Raw genomic sequence first — 21,566 nt, forward strand, 5'->3', positions numbered from 1 at the left:
ATTGAGGGTCAGTGACAGTGGGGCAGTCACTTCAGCAGAGCGTCATTCACCCAGGATGAGAGAGAAGGGGGAGGTTACAAACCAGGGTGGGTGGTATCTAATCCTGAACTGCTAGTCACTGACCTCACTGACAACTTGTTACTGAAAATACTTTGTTGAAAAAGGCCAGACACATACTTTACCCAGAGATCTACAAACATAGCTGTCAGGAAGCTCTAAATACGTAGGATCTGCATTTCTCTAGTACCTTTCTGAAACAAGGACCTCTTACATCTAATTAAAGCTGAATGCTGGAATCATCGAGAGTGAAAAATGATAAAGCAGGGATAATAGGAAAGTCCAGGAAATTCACACATCAAAAGATCAATTATGTAAAATTCAATGTCTTCAGTACCATAGAATTCTGTGTCATATCTGAGATAGTTTTTTCCTCTGAAATCTTACCAAGCATCATGCTCTGTGCCTCTAGGGTTTATTTAGACCCATGTAATTATTAGTAAAGAATGTAAGTGAAGACTTACCAAAAGCTCCACAGGTGAAAGAAACCATTATTAAAGTCACCAAAAAAAAAAACCTCTTTCCAACAAAATTTCTTTTTCCTACAGCTATTCTTTTATGTATTTCCTCTTTCCCTTTTTAATCTCCTCACCATCAACATCTTAACATTCATTGGAACAATCTTCCATACCCCTGCTTTATGCTTTATCACTGCATCTATTCCTTGACATCCCACCTGAACTTGTACCATATTCTTTTAGGCATTAACTCTTTTGTGACTTTCTGCCAAAGTCATAAAAGTAGTGACTGTAGTAGTAGGTGGTAACTACCCCTAAAATAGAACTGTTCGTTTGAGTTTTGGCATTCCTGTTCTTAAAAGGCTGAATTCAAAAAATTTTAAAGGCATTTATTTATTAGCTCTATAGGCACTCTTAGAACAACTATTAGGGAGCTAAGAGGAAAAGGCAAGCTTTGCAAATTGTCAGAGAGAATCAATTATGAAAGAGGTCTCATTTTATATGATTTCTAGGGAAATCTGTGAAATGACGTTTTATGAAGCTTCCTTTAAAATGTGCATGCACTTGACATTACATTTCTCTAACGATTCTTAGTTGCTAATATACTGTCTTCCCCAGATTTTTTTTAAAGCAGCTTTTTCCCCCTGGAGAATCTAGGAACAGCCTCTTTTCACAGTGAAAACAAAGAGTAAGTTTTATGTCTCTCAATCCATCTTTTCTTGAATAAAGAAATCACTTTTCACTTGCAAAATAGAAGTTTTTCTTTTAGAGCTTTAATAATGAATGTTTTCTAAACACAGAATGTTGAATTGAGCCCAGGATTAGATACCCAAATTCTATTACGGGCCAGCCTGCTCCTACTTTAAAGCCACAGATAAGTTACTTACCTGCTCTGTAACTCTCGTTTCCATCTGCAAAATGGAGATGAAAACCGCTATTCTTTCTATATACTTTTCAGGGGATATGTGATTTTACATGGATCAAATCTGAAGTGCTTCAAATTACATTGAACTCCTCAGAGATGCAATACAGATGCAATTATATTACTTGGTGTAATCAAATCAATTAAATATTATAAATAATGGAATATAATTTTAAAGAGCTCTATAAAGTTGTATTTTAAAAAAAAAAATTCCCTCTTAAAAATGTCTGCAACCTCCAAGATAGGTTTTAGCTGAAGTATTTCCCACTATAGCCACAAGAGGTCCTCCTCCTAGCAATTCAAATCACGTCGGATTTGATGAGCAGAGGCCCCACGGTTCTCTATATTTATATCGGTTGGGTGACAGAAAACACAGATCACCTATGTCAGATTTCCATAGCAAACTATAGGGTAGCAAACAAAACCGGAAAAATCTGGCTTTCTCCGGGTGATCACTGAAGCATGCTGAACACTAAATAGTTCCTGTAAACTACACAGCCACTGCATTTTGTGCCCTGGCCCGCGTCCAGATTTTCACAGTAATTCCATCTTGTCACCTTGCCCAGTCTTGTTCAGTATTTATTATCCTTCCCTATTTACTTGTTTTCTTTCTTTATACTTTTAAAACTTTAAAATTTTGGCTCACATTCTTCCTGCAAGCAAACAAAGGTTAGGGATAGAGGAGCTAGATAAAAAGAGAAAAAAGAATCAATCAGAGCCATCATAGAAATCCTTCTGAGGTAATCAAGGGTGTCTTTGGCTCTAGGTATCAGGGCTGGCCCCAGACAAACTCACTCAACCACATGTACTGAGGAGCCCCTTGATGCAAAGCCCTGTGTTAGGGGCCAGTTAGATTAGAGGAACAGAAGGGAGGCCTCCAAAAAGAAAACAACTCAATCCCTATCAGCAGTCCCTTCTGGGAAATAAGCCTTTCAGGGTACAATCAGTATTTTAATCAGAATGGAATAGTTTCTTCTTTACATTAAAATCCCTTTAAAAATGAAACTAGCTTTTGTATGAACCATGAGTCCATTTTATTCTATATATGACACCTTAAAATATTGGCTTTCAGATTGAGACTTAAAAACATGTAATTTTCTGAACAACTATAACACTTTTTTTTTTCTAATTCCTGTTTTATTAACTAAGGAGAGGCACCTACATGGAGTTTAAACACAAGATGGAAGTTAGAATGTCCCACCCAAAATCCTTTTTCTCATTCCATCATTCCAAATAGCTTCTGTGCTGTTCACCTCACCTCACCTCTGTCACACCTTTTTAACATGATATTTGAAGTAAAGAATACTTTCAGTTTGTGATAATTAAAGGTATTTTATTCCAAAAAATATGTGATAAATAGTTCTGGCACTTTATTGGGTGTTTTAGATGAATCTGCTCCTATTTCAACATTTGTATACTGTAGCAAAAAGATGTTTCCCCCACTGTCTGTTTCTACCCACCTTGTTATTAGCTATTAACCAACTCTCCTGCCTCATTCACAAAAACAAGCCATCTTGGAAGACAGCCCCTACCTTCTCATCATCAAATCTACAAAACCACCCTCTTGAGTCCTGCCTTCTCTCTTATTACAATTCAAGCTGTACTCTTGCTCCTACCAAAGGTTAATCTCTCCTCTTCTGCTCTGGATCCCTTCTTCTCCTGCCTTCTCTAGGACTCTGCTCCTTCATTGTTATCTCATGTACTTCATTATAACCCCTTCTCTACTTTTCTCAGCAGAAAAGCAGGCCACTATCTCTAATTTTAAAACATCAAGCAAACATCAGCTTCATCTTACAGATCTCTTCAGTTGCTCCTCCCGACTGCTGCCTTCATCTCAACACTTCCCTGAGTTGCTTACCGTACCTATGTTTTCACTTTTCATTTATTCTACAAACCCATTCCATGTGACTTCTGTCACCTTCACTGCCATAAGGACCAGTTTAAAGTCTATCCACAACTTCCATGTGGCCAAATCCATAAGTCACCTCAGGGATTACATCATCCAACCCGACAGTTCTAAAAATGAGATCTGTAATAGGATGCTGAGTGGAATTTTTCTTATTGCTCAGAATTGGCAACTGAGGCTCAAAATGAAAGAAAAAGAAGCCTTCTGTGTACACCACATGCTAAGGGATTCTCAGTGTCTTAGGACAGACATCTCACTCTGGGGCTTACTGAAAATCAGTTCAGAAAAGTGCTTTATGCTTCCCCCTCAGCCCTAACAATAGAGGAAAAGCTAGGGGACTTGAAAAATTAAAGGAATTATGCCAACTACTCATCTCCTCTAGAAGATGTCAGAGCAGGAGAAATGGCGGAAAAGTCAATCTTGGCCCTTCCTCCTTTCAGGTCCCTCAAGAGTGATGGAGGAAAGAGAGGAGATGAGATTTAAATTGGAATGAGATGAAAGTTTCAAACTGGACTAAGCAGGCCTTAAAGCACTGAAAATGGCAGGAAAATTAAGGAACCCACCAATGTGTCATTAAGGAATGAGAGTAGCAGAGCAAAGTGAAATGCAAGAATTGAGCTAACTGAGTCACTCAACAGTCACACCTTCACAGGCTAACAATTCTCAAACTTATATCCCCAACCCAGACCCCTCTCATGAGCCCAGAGGCATATATCCAAATGCTATTTCCTTTGGATAGCAAACATACATTTCAAACTTATTCTGTACCCAAAAAATAGTTCTTGATTTTTCCTTTCAAACTTATCTCATTCATGGTGATTATAACAGAAATATCAAATCAATATGTTGTAGGTCAATTATATCTCAATTTTAAAATTATAATTTTAAAAAATTAAGGGATAGAAGGGTGGGAAAACCCTATTTCTATCACTCTAGTAATCGTCACCATCACCTAATTGCTTAAGCCAAAATCCTGCAGTCATCTTTCATTCATTCTTTTCCTTTACAACCATCAAGAATTTCCATAAATCCTATTTCCAAAAGTTTTCTTGAATACAACCTGTCTCTCTCTTCTCTACCCCAAGTTTCCTGAGGCATTTGCAATCCATTTTCTACATAGTATCTTAATGATATTTCATAAGACAGTTTAATTCATGTTATTCTCCTGCTTAAAATTACCCAATGGCTTCCTATTATCCATAGCACAAAAGGAAAATTATTTACCAAATCTACAAGGCCCTTCATGATCTGGCTCCTGTCGACCTCTCCCACTGGACTCACACCATTGTTCTCCCTAGTTCACTGACTTCAATTACACTTTCTGTTCAGAAAACATCCAAGCTTATTCCCTTAGGGCCATTGCACTTTCTGTTCTTTTGCCTGAAATCATTTGTCCCAGCTGTTTACATGCCTGGCTCATTCTCATCTTTGATATAATCCCTCAGAGAGGTATTACCTGATTGCCTTATCTCACTGCCCCTAGTCACTTATCACAGCCTTGCATATTTATTTATATGTTTACTTTTTCTGTTTTCACCACTGGAATAAAAGCCAGGGGCAATGGCAATGTCCTTAACAGCATGGCATATGAAAATTAACTATATAAGATAAAGTATCAATAGCTATTGGCTTTCAAATGAAGAAAAGATAGCTCTAGAAAGGTAACCAAGAAAATTTCCTGGAGGGAGTTATATTTGCCTTGATACAGAAATAAAAGATGTCAGCATCATGATAGAATGATATGCTATTAATTTTATTTCTCAAATATCCTTCAAACCCATTGCCTCTCCATGTTTACAGCTATTATCCTGATACAAACTACAGTTGTCTTGCTTGCTGTCTTTATATATTTACCACTTAATTTCTCCCTCTCCCTCTGTTTCACTTTGTGTAAACCCAAATGTGGTATTTAGATGCTAATCAGAATATGTGGATGCTAAAATTTTAAATCTTGATTTAACTATTTCTGAACTACTAAAACTGACACATTAACTTCACTGCCTTGGTGAAAACAGAAGGGCTAAAATGAATGTTCTTCTGATTAATTTTCTCAGAGTGCCATGCCTCAACTCTGACAGCTCATCTTGCTGTTAGTCAATAACCTTAACGAGCACAGTAATTACAGTCAATCATGTCTGCTTTAGTTCATTGATTACTTTGTTATTTCTTTTACAACTTGTTAATGAAAATTCCCAGCACAGACATCTGGGTGACATTTCTTTTATTAATTAACTACCCTATCAGTCCCTTCACTATATTAAAACACCAAAGTATCTTGTATTGATAGTTCTAGAAACAACTTGGTCTTGCAGCTTTGAAAAAAATCACAATCATTTTCAGGGCCATGCGATTCTGAGCATAGCCACAGTTACTGTCATAACTATGATGTGCTGTCTTTTCTTTTTCCTGCCTCTTTCTATAATCTTTAGTTAAAATGCTATCATACAGAAAATTAAGGAACAGGTCTATTTCTTGAATTAGATGGAATATCAACCTAGAGAACAAGAACAAAAGCAGCGGTGCAACAGCATAGCAAGGCATCCAAACCAGGAAAACATGAAGGACCTCTTCCTAAACACAGCTGAGACAGCTCTGGGCATGACTCAAAAATAACCCAGAAACACATCAGGGGCTGATTTCTGGCACTAAGGCACTAGGAATTTAAGCTACTGGAATCTAGGTATCCAAAATAATATGAGACTTCATTTTATAATACAAGTGTTGAAATAGAAATTTTAACAACATAAAGTTTTCAAATAAATAGTAACAGTTTTTAATCATTTTAACTATATAGTAAATGGTATACAGTTCATATTGCATTTTAGGCAGGCTCTATTCCAATTTTAGCAGTGAGCAAGTTACAAAAGAAAGAACCAAAGAACAATAAGTGCTGAGCCCAATCAAAATAGCTTGGTGGCCTAATGAAATACAGTTAACTTGTATTTAGTTAGGACCAGTTACAATATCTAAGAACCAACAATCTAGAGAGTGGGGCACTGCAGAAGGAGTCTCCACCCAGCAATGTCACTCTATGTTAGGTGGTGGTCATGCCCTGTTTCAGGTGGTTCAACTAAAAACACCCAACCTGAGGCATAAGTTAGAGCCACAGTCAAGCACACTGAGCAGAAACCCAGTCACCTAGACTAAACGAACATGGTGGAAAGTTAGATGGAAGGCTATGATTCAATGGACACAAAATTGCTCAGGCTTCACCCAGGCACACCAGATATGGGACTAAAATTCTGGCTTCCAGCTACAAGGTAGATTCATTTGGAAATAGGATCTGACTACGGCTATAGATTGCAAACATTACAATCTACACAGGTGAAAAAGTTTGGGGTAGGCATTCTTCACATAATAAGGTTTAGTTCTTCTCAAGTATTCAGTGCATTTACATAATACATGTTTAGTTCTTCTCAAGTGATCAGTGCAAATACTTATCCTGTCCTGGGCTGTAAGAACCCTTTTCATACAAATATTCTTAGGAATAGTTATCTTAACTGACTGCCAATAGTCAGCTGAATAAGCAGAACTTTTGCTATATGGCACCTAGATATGAATAATCCTTGTTTGGGTGGGATACTCCTTTCAGTAATACAAACATAAGAGTTTAATGTTTTCTTTTCAGAATCAGATTTAATTTCAGATTGTCAAATACAGAAATATTAACACTTACCATGTGCAAACTAGGAACTTATGTGTCAGAAATTATGCAAAAAATATATATGTAAGTTTTCATTAAATGAATAAATGTATTTGCTCATGTATATTCAGTGTTTATGAACTTGATTAAAATCCTTCCTATGGGTTTATTATGACACAGAAACACTGTATAACCCAGAGTTTTACTTGAAGAAAAGGAAAGAGAAGGGAGAAAAAAACTACATTTTCCCCCAAAATTTTTTCAGTTCTCTGATAAGCAATTTAATCTCATGATCCTAAATAGTAGCTTCACTGTGAATAAATGTTTTGTCCACCTTTTAAAACATTATAAAACAAGTATCAGCTATATCAGAAACTTCTGGTTAGCCTCGCCCCTGATTCCCATCACACCTATGGAAGATAGCTCCTGGCAGGCCATAACAGCCTCACATTGTCAGCGTCACACCACACATCCTTCACTGTTTGGGCTTCTCCAATATGGCAGAGGAGAGGGGGAACCCACTCAGTATGTGCATATCCACAGACGTTGCCAGGATTGAGTATCCAGGATTAAGACACAACCAGTGAGGGTGAAGAACTGCTCCCTGCAGTTGACCCCCATGTAGAGAATTCTAAGGGGCATCTTACACAGTCCTCAGAAGGTTCTGGGTCGTATCAAGTCACAGTTAGACTCAACAGTGACTCTGACAATGCAAGTTTATGAGATGATTTTCTCTTTTCCTCATCCTGCCCAGTCTCTCATCCCTGCTCCCTGGTGCTACCACCTAAATAAACTACCTAGACACAAGTCCTATCTCGGGCTTTTGCTTTCAGGAAGAATCCAAGTCAAGGCTTGGAATGGGTCCCCTCTCTCCTCTGTGGTATTGGAGAAGCCCCACTGCAAACAGTGAAAGATGTGTGGTGTGACACTGACAATGTGAGGCTGTTATGGCCTGCCAGGAACTATCTTCCACAGGTGTGATGGGAATCAGGGGCGAGGCTAACCAGAAGTTTCTGATATAGCTGATACTTGGTTTATAATGTTTTAAGCCTCTTGGAATCAAATGGGCCTAGAAAGCAGGTCCTTGGAATGATACTCTTGAATCAGATCACTAAAAGGCCAAATGGAAATGAGTCTATTGCTGGTGAGTTGCATGTGGCACCTCACCTATTGTGGGGTTAGATGAAGTTACAGGTGAGAGAACTGACTGCCAGCATCTAATCCCAATTCTGCATTTACTGACTTCATGCAGGTAATTTTTAAATGGCCATGGTTAGGAGTATTCACAGCACAAAAATTGTCGAACACTACAAATCAGGGCTTCCCCTTTCCCAGCATTCTCTTGAAAGGACTAGATGTTTGGGAAGCGGCTACAGAAGTTTGGCCAATACTCCAGTTTTTAGCTCTTTTCTTTCCATACCCCATTTAAAGAGGTAACCTGATAACTTTTCCAGGATTTATGCTATAAATCACCAATTCCAAGGCTGCTCCTGTTCTAGCATATAAATCAGCTGCTTCCACTATGGTCAACCTTGTATCCAAATGCAATAAATCTGTTTTTAGCAATTAATAATTCTTCTATAGTGTATTTGGGAAAGTTTCTAAATGTCCAGTACACTGTGGTCTGCTAGTGCTCAAGTGAGGTTTCCCATAAACATAAACAGGTAATACATATTAGTCACATTCTATTTTTATAAAATTATATCATTTGTACTCTGACTACAATTTATTTTCAAACTTTTTATCTCTCAGGGCACATAATACTTGATAAGACAATGGGTCTACAGTCTCTACATGAGTCATTTAACTATGTACCCACCTAGTAAAAATATTAATTTATTATGTTGCTTTTAAATAGTAATATCTGCCTGTCTAATATACTCTAAGGACAAGAGACTTTTCTTTCTCCCAATTTCCCTATCTTTCCAAATACCAATTCCAAAATGAAAGCATATAAATATACTAAGGAGAATAAATTTTTCTTTTCTGATCAGTTATCTTTCAGTAGTAAAAGCATACAGATACCCAGAATACTTGCCAGTCTCTAGAACAAGAACAAACCATTTCTCCAGCAAGCTTCCTTCAAAACACCCTCCAACCACTCCTTAAGATTGTCCATTTCCCCACACCCTATGGTGAAGAACAGGGAAGCCTGACCTGCTGCAGTCCATGGGGTTGCAAAGAGTCAAACAGATTGAGCAACTGAACAACAGCAACACTTTCATAGTGATAGATGCTCTGCTTGTCTTCAGTTCCCCTACAATAAAAAACACTGCAACAGGAGACTTCCTTGTCAGTCCAGTGGTTGAGACTCCATGCTTTCAATACAAGGGACACAGGTTTGATTGCTGGTCATGGAGCTGAGATCCCACATACTGGTTGATGGGTCCAAAAAGAAAAATTAATTAAAAAGAAAAACACTGCAACAAGAACTCTTGCAGTAATACTTAGGACAGTGTTACTTACTAAATAACCAACAACCCAAAATTTTAGTGCTCTTGGCTCCAAATCTACTACTGCCTGTGATACTGGAGCTGGAACTCAGCACGCCCTCCTTCACCAGCTGGTTTTCTGTTAGCTTCTTCCAAGGACACTCGAAGGCAAGAGAGTGGGTGGAATTTGCTTTTTCCTATTTCCTTGCTGTTCATACAGCTCAGCCCAACAATGGTTCTTCATTCCTTGAATCAGCAATAGCTGTTCCAGGTTCACCTCCTTCACAGTCCCAGAAATGTCCGGTCTGCATCCTTCATCCCAACAGTACTCTCTCCTCAGACAACTGAGTCCTGGCTCCACTGGACCAGCTTGAAGGTTTTAAGAATGACTCTTCTTGCCTTTGTTCCCCCAAGAGTGATAGCTGTGCCTGTATTCCCTCTGGTTTCCTTATTTTCAGCCCTCCAACGCCAATTTAGCCATTTCCTAATAGTGAATTATTTTTACTAAACCTCCCTGTATTTTATTTTTTTACTAGATGCTGGACATACATATACAGTTGATTGGCATTAATTATGCTATAAAGTCACCATGAACACTGAACTATTGAACCATTGCTCCTAGGAGAAATACAGTTGCTGTGAGTCTGTGGTCACAATATTTCCACTACGATCAATATTTACTTCTTGTTTTATGTGTGCTTCTGTTAAAAGCATCTTAATATATTCTCTTTTTTTAAGCAACTGTTTATCTTCTATGAACCCAATTTCCATTATACGCGTTTGAGGAAGAACAGTTTAAGAGGACTCCGCGGCTGTTTCCACCCTTTCCGCGGCCTGAGCAGTGTGAGGGCAGACCTGGTGAGCGGCAGGCTGCGCGCTCCACTCTTCGGGGGAACCGCTGAACAGGCAGAGAAGGCACCGGCACGCCTTGCGACCAGTCCGATACCTCAGGCTGCGGAGAAGTGAACTCTGGAGCTGAAGTAGTCCATTTACCCTGAAATTCCTCCTCAGTCACACCTTCTCGGCTGCTGCCTGCTCTTCCTTTTCAGGATATCTGTAGAAGCAGAGATGAGGCATGACTTCCGGGGGGTGTTCCACGCATGTGCAGAACTTCCCAGGTGAGCATCCACTGCTTTTGACCCACTAAGTGAGTTCTGTGTTACACAGAGCAGGTTAACATAGACTTCTGTAAGAGGCTGGTAGTCAGCCCTGGGATCAGTAAACAGCAGAAATCATGGCTCCCAGAACACTGCATGTATCTGGTTAGTGAAGGCTCCAGGAATGAAGCAGCCAACAATAGAAATGGCAGCAGTAGCAGCATCAAACTTCAACCAAGCTCGCTGGCCAGTGTTCCTAGACGATATGACACCGACATCATCTGGGTTGTCAACGGCAACAACGCACAAGCTGCCAACAGAATCTTCTCCCAGGCTCTCTTCAGATCTATGATTTAGAGGCCATCATTTTTGTAGATGTACTGTTCCATGTGGAAGTCAAGGTTGGTGCCGCCTAAGTGGGTTCCTACTGCAAGGAACTTGAGGACATCCTCCTCCTTCATTTGCAGAATGAAATTCATTTGAATTCTTGACCAGTAGCCCTATAACTCATATCTGAAAAAGCTAATGTAACACAAATATCTTCTCCATAAAACACATCACAGACTCCTTGCACTTAAGAGCACTAGAGAGCACTTGAACACTATACATATGTGGGAGTCATTTTAGATAGTGAAATCACTATCAAAAGGCACAAAATTGGGACTTTCCTGGTAGTCGGGGGATTGAGTCTGCCTTCCAAAGGAGAGTACGCAGGTCCAATACCTGGTCAAGGAACTAAGATCTCACAAGCTGCAAAGCAAATAAGCCAGCATACCACAACTGGAGAGCCCAAAGGCCACAAGAAACATCCCCTGTGGTGCAACTAAGATGTGACACACACAAATAAATAGGTAAATATTTTTTAAAGCTGTGGAAATGTGTAATATTAAGGCTTTTGAATACGTATTAATATCTGTTTTCCAGTAGTCATGTATGGATGTGAGAGTTGGACTGTAAGGAAAACTGAGCATCAAAGAATCCATGCTTTTGAACTGTGGTGCTGGAGAAGACTCTTGAGAGTCCCTTGGACTGCAAGGAAATCAAATCAGTCAATCCTAAAAACTTAATCCTGAATATTCACTGGAAGGGTTGATGCTAAAGCTGAAACTCCAGTACTTTGGCCTCCTGATGCCAAGAACTGACTCATTAGAAAAGACCTTGATGCTGGGAAAGATTGAAGGTAGAAGGAGAGGGGGACAACAGAGGATGAGATGGTTAGATGACATCACTGACTCAATGGACATGAGTTTGAGCAAGCTCCGGGAGTTGGTGATGGACAAGGAAGCCTGGAATACTGCTGCCCATGGGGTCACAAAGAATCAGACATGACTGAGTGACTAAACTGAATATCTAGTATGATAAGTGCCCCCTCTTTGCTCTTCTTTTTTAAGGCTAACTTAGCTATTCTTATACCTTTATTATTCCATGTAAATTTTATAGTAGGTGTATCAAGTTCTTTTTTTAAAAAAAAGCCAACTGTAATTTTAACTGGCATTGCAATTAGCTTCTACATTAATTAAGGGAGAATTGACATGTTTATTAACATGTTCCATCCAACATGGGGGTGCATGCATGCTAAGTTGCTTTAGTCGTGTCCAACTCTGTGCAACTCTATGGACTGCAGCCTGCCAGGCTCCTCCGTCCATGGGATTCTCCAGGCAAGAATACTGGAGTGGTTTGCTGTGCCCTCCTCCAGGGGATCTTTCCAACCCAAGGATCCAACCTGTGTCTCTTAAGTATACCTGCACTGGCAGGCGGGTTCTTTACCACTAGCGCCACCTGGGAAGCCCCCAACATGGGATATTACTCTATTTATTCAGCTTATCTTGTCTTGGGGTTTCAAAGTTTTTGCCAGAGAGATTTTGTGTATTCCTTGATGCATTAGAAATATTGTCACATTGTGAATGGATCTTTTAATTATATTTTCTAATTGGCTGTGATGGGTACAGTGAAACACTGTTAATTTTGCAAGCAGATCTCATATCTGTCTAGTCAAAGCTATGGTTTTTCCAGTAGTCATGTATGATGTGAGAGTTGGATCGTAAGGAAAGCTGAGCGCCGACAAATTGATGCTTTTGAATTGTTGTGTTGGAGAAGACTCTTGAGAGTCCCTTGGACTGCAAGGAGATCAAACCAGTCAATCCTAAAGGAAATTAATCCTGAATATTCATTAGAAAGATTGATGTTGAAGCTGAAGCTCCAATACTTTGGCCACCTGATACGAAGAACTGACTCATTGGAAAAGACCCCGATGCTGGAAAGGATCAAAGGCAGGAGGAGAAGGGGACAACAGAGGATGAGACGGTTGGACGGCATCACCGACTTGATGGATATGAGTTTGAGAAAGCTCTGGGAGTTGGTGATGGACAGGCAAATCTGGCGTGCTGCAGTCCATAGGGTCGCAAAGAGTTGGGCTCAACTGAGCTACTTAGCTGACTGACTGACGGATTTCACATCTGGCAATCTCACAGAACTTTCCTCAGTTTTACATTTCTTGGTTGATTCCTATGTCATCTACAAATGATAACAGTGATCCTTTTATACTCTGCTCTCTGTTCCCTCAGATATACCAGCCTGGGCCACTCTGAACTTGGCTCAGTTCAGACAAACTTTTTCTCTGACAAGTCTTACCTAATTGCCTGGCCTCATATACAACCATCAATCCTTGTTCCCCAACTAAGTTAAATGCCAAGTTAAATGTACCAACCACATGCTTCTTTCTGTATACCTTTATTATAGAACTTAACATATTGCATTAAAATTATGCGTTCACATATTTCTCCACAAAAGAAATGAACTCTATCATATCTTACCCATGCTTATCCACCTAGGACCAAGCATGGTATCTAACACATAATATTCACTCAATAAAAGGTTGATAAGTAAATGAATAAATGTAATAGGCCAAAGTATTGCACACTGCTCACTCAGCACATGGAGAGAACAGATAAATATAAATATAATCACTTAAGTGAGTAACTCATGCTAAACAGCTTTCTTGGAGTTAATAAACATATGTCCAAAATCCCCAAAATTATACAATATAAGAATAAAGCCTAATTGTGCTTCCTTTATTTTTCAGTTAGTATTTTAAGTTATGATGCCTAAGAACTAAGCACAGTCACAGATTACAAAAAAATATTAAATAAGCTTATAATTAATAGTACACTAATATATGCTTTTCCCTGCAAATTTCTAGGAAAGCTGTAATATTATAATGACAATAAAAATAAACTTACTTTACCAAAGATAACTTCCTCTGAGAGAGTTTTTTATAAGTTTGAGTTTTAAAAAAGAAGAAAATAGGAATCTGAGATGCCTTCTTAAAACACCTTTTCCATAAAAATTTAAATGTTAAGGGTTAAATATAATTGTAGGAAAAAGTAGAGCCAGTTTGCTATTAACATAAAATGTAAATAACTTAAGCATTATTAGTCACAAAAATGCAAAGCTAAAACCAAGAATCTCAGCAACTGTACAAAGATGGCTCTAGAGTTAAATAAACACTAATAGTGCTTCTAATTGCAATATCTAATAGTTATTGAGAATTTATGTCAGACATTATTCTAGCACTTTATATATAATGTAATGCTCATATCTATAAATGATAATTTAAATGTAATGTAATGCTCACATTTAATTAGATACTGTTAGATTATTAGTTTGTTAGATGAGCTAGTCTAAGCTCAAAGGTATTTATTTTCCAAAGACAGAAAGCTAATAAATGCAGAGGTGGTTTGTCTGGTTCCACAGGTCCTCCATCAACCCCTATGCTTAAGTAAGCAAGCACCTCTGTGCTGAGATCCAAGGCAAGGAATAGGTCAAGTACCTGTTCAATTACTTATCATAGTCTCCAAATTCCTGCCTTTAAGGGTTTTAAGATAGAAGCTGAGGAAGACTGTGAAAATATTTAATGGAAGAAACAAATCCAAAAGACACTGAACAGCAAAAGGGTCAGTAAACTGAGGAGACAGGAAGCATACAAGCCTGACAGGAGGCCTCAGGAGGAGAAGACATGAAATGGAAAACACAAAATTGTAACAAATTAACATTTTTAGGCACCAGCAGTTGTCTGCTTTACAGTTTCACCAAATTTGTCTATGCCTCTTTGACAATATGAAAAGATATTGTCAAAGACAATATAATAAGACAATAATAAGACAAAATAATATTGCAGGCAAGGAACTGCTCCCTCATCTCAACTTCTAAAAAGATAACCTTCCATAGTACAAATGTGGAAAATAAAGAGAATGAAATTATGAACGTCTAAGCTTTTAAGCAGTCTTTAAATAGTATGTTTACAACATACTATTTAATGACTTTTACAAAGTACTTTTATTCCATAATGGTAAGTCCAAAAAGACCTAAGTTTCAAATTGTATAGATCATATTTTCTAAAACTTGTAAAAGTGTGTATAGGAAAAAATCCTTAAAGAAATATTGAGGGAGGACAATTTTAGAAAACAAAAAAAAATTCTTTTATTTTCATCTTTACATCGGGATTTCTAGGTCAAGCCCAGTAATTTGTCAATGAAGTTTTGGCAAAAACACTGGAGGGCACTCTATCAGTGAATAATAGGGTGAAAGTCGCTCAGTCCTGTCTGACAATTTGGGACTCCAAGGACTATACAGTTCATAGAATTCTCCAGGCCTGAATACTGGAGTGGGAAGCCTTTCCCTTCTCCAGGGTATCTTCCCAACCCAGGGATCGAATCCAAGTCTCCTGCATTGCATGGCGTAGTAGGGTAGTTCTCCACTCTTCAAATTTTAATGTGAGTCCTGTATTAGAACCACTGGTGGTCCAGTGGTTAAGACTTCATACTCCTACTGCATGGAGCCCAGGTTCAATTCTTTGATCAGAGAACTAGATTCCACATGCCACAACTAAGAGTTGGCATGCCACAGCTAAAGATCTTGCATGCTGCAACTATGACCTGGCACAGCCAAATAAATAATGTTTTTAAAACACAATTTAAAAATAAATAAAATAAAGAACCACCATGAGGGCTTATTAAACAGGGCTTACTGTATCCCACCCCTAGAGTTTCTGAATCAATAGATACTGTAGTTCTGACAAGTTCCTAGGTGATGCCAATGCTGCTGGTCTGGGACCCACACTTAAAGAAACATTGTTTTAAATAATTACATATAATTATTACATATATGTATATATTTATATACATGATTTAATTAAAATGTAATTTATTTTACTTATTATTTTACTATACTACTTTGGTTATTGTTTTCTATTTAATTTACTATCCATAATTAGTATAATTAAACTTTGTGCTTTTTTTATAAATCTCCACAGTTACATAGATTTATTAGGTATACCTCTTGTTGTGTGGTATTTTATTCCACACTAAAACAGGAAAAAGAGAGTAGCTGTATATTTGATTGGTAGATAAAACAACAAATTTGGCTTAACTGTTACCCATGACTAACCAAAGCTGGTGACAGTCTGCTTTCCAGAGAGAACGTTTCTTCCCTTGAAGCTTCCTTATTCATTTCTAAATCTCATTTACAAAATAAACAGCTAGATAAGAAAAGCAGAAATTTGAAGGCAAGATATCTAATTTTTAAAAATAGAGTTTTAGGAGAAAATGAAAAGCTAAAAGCATTCTCTTTAGGAAAGGTCCCTATTCCCTTCTCTTCCACTCCCCACAATGGTACCAGAAATTATTGTCCATAAAATTCTACCCACTTTAAGCCCTGTTCAAAGGAGAATCTCCATCACAGAATGACAGTGATGATCATCCTACAGCATATGACAAATGAGAGCATATGTGCTGGTAAAAAAAAGAAAAGAAAAGAAAAAACATTTACAGATCTATTAACTTATTTGCTAAATGAACCATTCTTTATGAGATTTGCCTACTCAGCAGCCTGCATTTTCAAAGTCCTATAGCAGCACACTTCTAAATATCCTAAAACAAAAATAATAAATAAAATGTTATTCTAAGTTTTTGAACACTCTGTTCTGATTTAATTTCTACATAACTAGATTCAAAGAACATGATAGGAAGGAAGGACATTAATATCCTTTTGAGATTTTCTGATAAGAAAACTATAAACTGTATAAAGTGAAGCTCTAAAGGAATTGCATGGTCAGAATAGAATAATTTGGCTTATTTCCATGGTGGCTAATATATTAGGAACAAATTTTGAAGCCAGTGTACCAGTTTATGTTCTAGAAAAAGTACCCATATCAAGATTGGGCAAACTTTGGGGATGATAAAAATGTTTTGGAACTAGAAAGTGGTGATGGTTGCACAACACTATGAGAGCACTAAATGCTACTGAATTGTTCACTTTATTTTTTTTTTAATTGTTCACTTTAAAATGGCTAATTTGGGGGCTTTCTTGGTGGCTCAGTGGTAAAGAATCTGACTGCCAATGCAGGAGACACGGGTTTGATCCCTGGTCCAGGAAGATCCCACATGCTGCGGAGCAGCTGAGCCCATGCACCGCAACTATTGAGCCTATGCTCTTAGAGCCCACGCTCACATCAAGAGAAGTGAGAAGCCCGCGCACCACAACCAAGAGTGGCCCTCGCTCACCACAGCTAGAGTCTGCCCAGCAACGAAGACCCAACACAGCAAAAAATAAACAAATAAAATGAGTAATTTTTGTTTTGTCTTTTTCACCTCAGTAACAAAAAAAAAAAAAATACATAAAAGCAAAAACAAAAATCAGCAAGACAACTTTCACAATGTCCATGTCCTTTTAAGATTCTTGCTCCTGACATTTTACAAAAGAAAGAAAACTTTCAAAAGGAAAATATTACATTTCTTATATATAAATCCAATGGCCAATCTTCAATGCTAAACTCTCAAAAGTATTGAGAGAGTCAATTCGTAGGCAGGTTGATAAGAAGTCTGCAGGTCCCCAAGGAGAGAGAGGTCTGGAATTCTCAAGGAGGAGGAAAGGACAAACTTTTTTTGTTCCTCTACATTCCTTAGGATTATATAGCAATAATGTATCCTGCTTGAGGACATTCTCTGGAAAAAAACACCTTCTCATTAATCTTGTTATCTTACAATCTAAATTATGGGAGTGGGTCTAGTAAGATCTTTACAACCTCCGGACATTCTTTGATTCACTGTAATAACTATTTTTCTGGGCTCCAAAATCACTGCAGATGGTGATTGCAGCCATGAAATTAAAAGACGCTTATTCCTTGGAAGGAAAATTATGACCAATCTAGAGAGCATATTAAAAAGCAGAGACATTACTTTGCCAACAAAGCTCCATCTAGTCAAGGCTATGGTTTTTCCAGTGGTCATGTATGGATGTGAGAGTTGGACTATAAAGAAAGCTGAGTGCCAAAGAATTGATGCTTTTGAACTGTGGTGTTGGAGAAGACTCTTGAGAGTCCCTTGGACTGCAAGGAGATCCAACCAGTCCATCCTAAAGGAAATCAGTCCTGGGTGTTCATTGGGAGGACAGATGCTGAAGCTGAAACTCCAATACTTTGGCCACCTGATGTGAAGAGCTGACTCATTTGAAAAGACCCTGATGCTGGGAAAGATTGAGGGCAGGAGGAGAAGGGGACGACAGAGGATAAGGTGGTTGGATGGCATCACTGACACAATGGACACGGGTTTGGGTGGACTCTGGGAGTTGGTGATGGACAGGGAGGCCTGGAGTGCTGCAGTTCATGAGGTCGCAAAGAGTCAGACACAACTGAGCGACTGACCTGAACTGAATAACTAATTTAAGAGTATATAACTTCATTGCTAACACTAGTGAGGGGGTACTCTTTCTGCCCCCTTCTGATGTCTATGTCAGAAGCTTTCTCTGTCCTTTTTACAGGTTAATAAAACTCTATTACACAAAAGGTCTGAGTGATTAAGCCTCATCTCTGGCCCCGGATTGAATTCTTCTCTGGAGGCCAAGAATCCCGGCATCTTCTTGGTTCAGCAAAAACCTTTCAGTATTTAATTTGATTGCTTTCCCCCAACCCACCTGTTTCTTCATCTACTCTCCCCTCTCTCTTGGAGTGACAGTCCCACTCTGACTTCACACATGTTATTAGTGGTTCTAGAAGAATTCTCAAAAATTTCTAAGTAAAACTTTACACATACATCTAAATGGTATACAGTTTTCAAAAAGAAAGTGTCATAAAATATCAAAAATCCTAATTTTTACAACCATTGTTGACTTTATCTTCTTGATGAGTAAAAACCTTGCGCTACTAATTTCACCCAACTAAGAAGTCACTTTGTGTTCTGAGCACTTACTAATGGTATAACTTCTAATTAAAAATGCACTGTGCTTTAGGGTTTAAAAAAAGATATAACCTTTCATTTCAGAGCCCATCAGTGATAGAATGGCCTTATTTCTTACTACATTATTTACAAATAATGAGCCAACAATACAAAAATGGGCAGTGGTTTTATAACCGAGATATTCTAATAGAGTATGAAATTAGATAAAATATCCTCTAATTTACAATCTCTCACACAACATATTAGTTTCTCATTATCTTTTTATTTGTCCATATAACTCTATAAGACCTGACTATTAAAACTGTGCACTATAACTTATCAAGAAAAGATTAAGAAATAGGTTAAAGATGGCAAATTGAGCACACCCTTATCGTCTCTTCCTCTCAAGACTCCATTAAAATTGTGCAGTTAAGCCAACAAGTCCAGCTCCTAAATGATCAGAGAGCAAACATACCAAACTTGGAACAGTATTATGGGAGAAATGCACAGAGATAGGAACAATAGCAGGTTCACAGTCCCGTGATGCCCATTACATAGTCAAAAAATGTAAATGGCTAGTTATGTGATATAGGTACTTGCTCAAAATGAAAATATAATAATTCAGCAGGAACTGTAATGAATTACCAGTGTACTTGTATTACATACATTTATTTAAATTTTTAATTTAGGGACTTCCTAGTGGTCCAGTGGCTAAGACTCCCTTCTCTAAATGCAGGGACTGGGGTTCAATCCCTGGTGGGGGAAATAGATCTCACATGATGCAACTAAGAGTTCTCATGCCACAACTAAAAGGATCCTGCAAGCTGTAAATAAATTAAAAAAACAAAAACCCCGTACACTGCAATGAAGATACAAGATCCTACATGTTGCAAATAAGACCTAGTGCAGCCAAAGAGATAAATAAACAAATACAGCAAAAATAAATAAAATTTTAATTTAAAAATCAGTGAACCAGAGATCAAATTGCCAACATCCACTAGATCATCAAAAAAGCAAGAGAGTTCCAGAAAAACATCTATTTCTGCTTTATGACTATGCCAAAGCCTTTGACCGTGTAGATCACAATAAACTGTGGAAAATTCTTCAAGAGATGGGAATACCAGACCACCTGACCTGCCTCTTGAGAAACCTATATACAGGTCAGGAAGCAACAGTTAGAACCAGACATGGAACAACTGACTGGTTCCAAATAGGAAAAGGAGTACATCAAGGATGTATATTGTCACCCTGCTTATATAACTTATATGCAGAGTACATCATGAGAAACGCTGGGCCGGAAGAAGCACAAGTTGGAATCAAGATTGCCAGGAGAAATATCAATAACCTCAGATATGCAGATGACACCACCCTTATGACAGAAAGTGAAGAGGAACTAAAAAGTCTCTTGATGAAAGTGAAAGAAGAGTGAAAAAGTTGGCTTAAAGCTCAACATTCAGAAAACTAAGATCATGGCATCTGGTCCCATCACTTCATGGCAAATAGATGGGGAAACAGTGGAAACAGGATCAGAATTTATTTTTCTGGGCTCCAAAATCACTGCAGATGGTGATTGCAGCCATGAAATTAAAAGAGGCTTACTCCTTGGATGGAAAGTTATGACCAACCTAGACAGCATATTAAAAAGCAGAGACATTACTTTGCCAACAAAGCTCCATCTAGTCAAGGCTATGGTTTTTTCCAGTGGTCATGTATGGATGTGAGAGTTGGACTGTAAATAAAGCTGAGTGCCAAAAAATTGACGCTTTTGAACTGTGTTGTTGGAGAAGACTCTTGAGAATCCCTTGGACTGGAAGGAGATCCAACCAGTCCATTCTAAAGGAGATCAGTCCTGGGTGTTCATTGCAAGGACTGACGCTGAAGCTGAAACTCAAATACTTTGGCCACCTGATGCAAAGAGTTGACTCATTGCAAAAGACCCTGATGCTGGGAGGGATTGGTGGCAGGAGGAGAAGGGGACAACAGAGGATGAGATGGCCGGATGGCATCACCAACTCGATGGACATGACTTTGGGTAAACTCCGGGAGTTGGTGATGGACAGGGAGGCCTGGCATGCTGCGATTCATGAGGTCACAAAGAGTCGGACACGACTGAGCGACTGAACTGAACTGAACTGAAAGTTCCATTTTGGAGAAGTTCAGATTAAAAAATAAAATGGCCCATAAAAATTTTCTTTGAAAAGGTGCTACTATAGTTTGAGTTCAAAAGATTTTATTTCTCCTGAAAGAGTACCAGTTCAAATCACGATAAATCTATTTGAATGTGTCAAAGGCATTTCAAATACAATATACATCTACAGTGGAATTCTGTATCACTCACTCACTTGCAACTTACTCTCCATTCCTAAATCATACCCACATCCCACCTCAGTGCATTGATTCAACATTTAGGGAGGAAGCTGTCTTTGGCTTGGGGAAGGGCCACAAGGAGGAATTATGATGGTATATATTCTCTTCTATTGCTCAAAACAATTCAGCTCTTGCCCTAAACTTGTGTTTCCTATTCAGCTTCTCCAAGCTGGGCTTCAACATTATGTGAACCATGAACTTCCAGATGTTCCAGCTGGATTTAGAAAAGGCAGAGGAATCAGAGATCAAATTGCCAACATCCATTGGATCATAGAAAAGGCAAGAGAGTTCCAGAAAAATATCTACTTCTGCTTCACTGACTATGCTAAAGCCTTTGACTGTGTGGATCACAACACTGTGGAAAATTCTTAAAAAGATAAGAATATCAGACCACCTTACCTGCCCCCTGAGAAATCTGTATGAAGGTTAAGAAGCACAGTTAGAACCAGACAAGGAACAACAATATGGTTCCAA

At 38.4% G+C, this 21,566-nt stretch overlaps 1 pseudogene; it reads right to left on the reverse strand.

Moving 5' to 3' along the window:
* Positions 1–10,213: 10,213 nt before the first annotated feature.
* LOC110145720 (small ribosomal subunit protein uS2-like) lies at positions 10,214–10,994 on the reverse strand (annotated as a pseudogene).
* Positions 10,995–21,566: the final 10,572 nt, after the last annotated feature.

This window comes from Odocoileus virginianus, chromosome 7 (assembly GCF_023699985.2).
Source record: "Odocoileus virginianus isolate 20LAN1187 ecotype Illinois chromosome 7, Ovbor_1.2, whole genome shotgun sequence".
NCBI classification, from domain to species: domain Eukaryota; kingdom Metazoa; phylum Chordata; class Mammalia; order Artiodactyla; family Cervidae; genus Odocoileus; species Odocoileus virginianus.